At 41.9% G+C, this 3,217-nt stretch overlaps 1 pseudogene; it reads left to right on the top strand.

The window, feature by feature from the left end:
• Positions 1-1,639: 1,639 nt before the first annotated feature.
• LOC143577734 (RING-H2 finger protein ATL80 pseudogene) lies at positions 1,640-2,113 on the top strand (annotated as a pseudogene).
• Positions 2,114-3,217: the final 1,104 nt, after the last annotated feature.

Genomic DNA, 3,217 nt, shown 5'->3' with positions numbered 1-3,217 from the left:
ACCATCGGATCCGAAGCATTGGTAATATAACCAATAGATTTCAAGAGCCACTAATATTCTGATAAGTATCTCATCTCTTATCTATCACGTGGGTTTTGCCTTCTAATAAATCTGACCATATTATTTTTGTTCGAAAAGCATCTTTGTTTGAAAGTCATCTCCATAGAAATTCGTGTTTTTTTTAAATTCGTTTGATTAGATGAATTTCATGTGAATTCTATCTTTGGAGACGAAATTCAAAAAAACACCATCTTCTTCATCATCTTCAATTTCTGCATCTTCTTCATCCTCATCTTCGCCTACTTCATATTCATCTTCATCTTCGTCATATCCTCCCATTCGCCGCCGCCACCCATCTCCTTCCCTGAAGAACTCCAAGAGCTCAACATTTCTGGCGAGCCACCGCCACCACCGATCATATCCATATGAATTTCCGGCGATGGCGGTGGCTCGTCGGAAAATGTTGAGCTCTTGGAGTTCTTCAGGGAAGGAGATGGGTGGCGGCGGCGGCAAAGGGAGGATGTGATAAAGATGAAGATGAAGAAGGTGAAGATGAAGATGATATGATCACGAAATTCACGTGAAATTCGTCTGGTCAGATGAATTTCACGTGAACACGAATTTCAGACCAAAATAATCAGGACAGATCGATTTGAAAGTAAAACTATCGGATTGTGTCAGTTACTTTACACGTGTCAATGATTTAGTGGTGGGCGAATTTCAGACCAAATGTATCAACGCTAATATATTTCATTGGATTGTTTTGGTAAGTTGAAAATTTCAATGAATATTTTCATACTTTCTCTCTTCTTTTAAATTATTTTCAGAATTTCCCACTTAAAAACCGAATGACTCACATCACGTTTAGCCATTCGGTTCTAAATTTAGCATCGTTCTCATCGCTCCTGAGGCTTTTCTAATTTCTATGTAAATTTAAGTAGATAAGTTTTCGTAGGCAGGTTGCTACAAAACTACTTGCCGCCGCCGGTACTATAACAGAAACTCCATTTTTTTATTAAAAATAATTCCGAAAAACAACATGCACCGTACACGTGACTAACTCTGTAACAGTAGCACACCACACACCATATTAAATGTAAATCTATTTCAATCCTTTGCCCGTTTACATGCCACGTCTACTAATTCTGTTGAAGCCCATGCGTTATATATATTCCCCTTTCGATCCACCCATCAAAAAAATATTTATTTTATATTTTTAAATCTTTGTTAACGAACAATACGCCCTGCTTGCGGTGCGCGCGTATAATGTATATATGTGTGAACCCTCGGGTGGGCAAAAGTAAAATTGCACTAATTTTGACGTTATTTTACTAATCTCGTGAAAATAACGTTAAAAGTGGCGGAAGGTTAATCAGGCATCATGTGGTGGCGTTGATAGCCGAAAGACAAGGGCACGTGCACCGATCAGCCGGTGTCCCGATGATTGAGTGCTATGTGCCTTATGTCCAAGGCTTGATGCAAAACTACTATCGAGCCGGGGGTCTCACCGGAAGCAGCCTCTCTATCCCTATGGATAGAGGTAAGGCTGTCTACATCTTACCCTCCTAAGACCCTACCATAGCCTTGCTATTGGTGGGATATACTGAGTACGATGATGATGATGATTTGTTAACGAACAATGACTCGCCCGTACCGAACTCTCTCGACCTTTGATGACGTGGCTCAACCGCCTGAGCCAGCGGCTTTGGAGTCGGATTACGTCATCATCCTGGCGGCTCTCCTATGCGGCTTGATCTGCCTAGTCGCTTTGATCGCGGTGGCTCGTTGCGCGTGGCTCCGTAGCCGAACTCAAAACCAGCAGTTTGCTGCGAATAAAGGAATCAAGAAGAAGATGATTGAGGCACTTCCGAAGTTCACTTATGATGCCGATGAGATGTATGGAAAGGAATCTTGGTGTGAGTGTGCGATTTGTTTGGGAGAGTACGTTAATGGAGATGAGGTCCGTGTGCTGCCGCACTGTGGCCATCGGTTTCATGTTGACTGCATTGATACGTGGCTGGGCGGGCACTCGACGTGTCCGTCGTGTAGGCAGGTGTTGGTGGCGATGGCGACGAGGTGTAACAAGTGCGGGGAGTTTCCGACTGGTCCATGAGGGCGATAAATGTAGACAGACAGCAAATTTCTGTATTGATTGATGTTTAGTTAATTAATGTTTGGGAAATTATCAAAATGGGAATGTTTAACGATTTAACCAGCGTTTTAAAAACCGGTTGAACCGAATTTCGATGAGCAGCCCGGTATTTTGTCTGCTATGGGTAAACATAAATAGAGGTGCCAAACATCTGAGCAGGCAAACACCTCTAGAGCTTAGGTAAACAAGTTACCTATGCCGCTCTTTTATTCACGTTTAAACATCACCGTAGCTTAGTTGAGAGACGTCACATTTTTTTTTTGGTACCAAATTTTGTTTTCATTCGGGCTACATGTGTTAAAATTTTGTGCATAGTTTGAAATAATCGTCAACCAGCATGCCTGTTTCAATAAATTTCTCTTGATTATTACAATTATTATTAAAAGTTGGAGCAAAGATTCAGCTAAATAAAGAAATAAAGCGGTTGGTGAAAATAATAATGTAGATAATTGAGAATAATTAATGGTGATAAATGTCAATAATAATAATAATAAATTTTGAAAAGGAAAGTAGACGTGAGAGTGTTTGTTGTTTTGTACGACAAGAGAGTTGGATGGTGGGGACTTGAAGTCTTGTCTCCTGGGCGTCTGAAAAACAGTGTGGGATTAGAACACAGAAGGTAAGGTAGTAGTAGCACATTGTATTGTTTTCCGAATAATCTATCTTATCTTATCTCCTTTTTATCTTTTTCGATACAGGAAATCAAAATTAAATTAAAGCATTAAACAGCGCTTCTTGTCCTGTTCTTTAAGGTTGAGGGGTGTGGGGCTTCAACGGGGGCGCTAGAGCCCCTCCGCTCGCGCCCCCAGACGCTAACACCACACCACCGGGGCGCTAGCGGGGGCGCTAACGGGGCGCTAACGCGAAAATCCATGCAGGCGTGAGCCTGTTAGCGGGAGAAGAGAGAGTAAAGTGTTCTTGGTTTTATACAAAGAGCCGTTGGGCTCTTATTTAATTAAAAAAAAAATTCCTATATAATTATACCCATTAAAGCCCCCATTAAAGCCCCCCACACCAGGGCCAGGGGCTCCAACACCCCCCTTATCCAGTTTCTCTCTCTGCCAC

Source organism: Bidens hawaiensis, unplaced genomic scaffold (genome assembly GCF_021521415.1).
Source record: "Bidens hawaiensis isolate Kalapana, Puna unplaced genomic scaffold, B.hawaiensis_p1.1 tig00028789_1, whole genome shotgun sequence".
Taxonomy (NCBI): domain Eukaryota; kingdom Viridiplantae; phylum Streptophyta; class Magnoliopsida; order Asterales; family Asteraceae; genus Bidens; species Bidens hawaiensis.
This window is presented reverse-complemented; position numbering and strand designations above follow the sequence as displayed.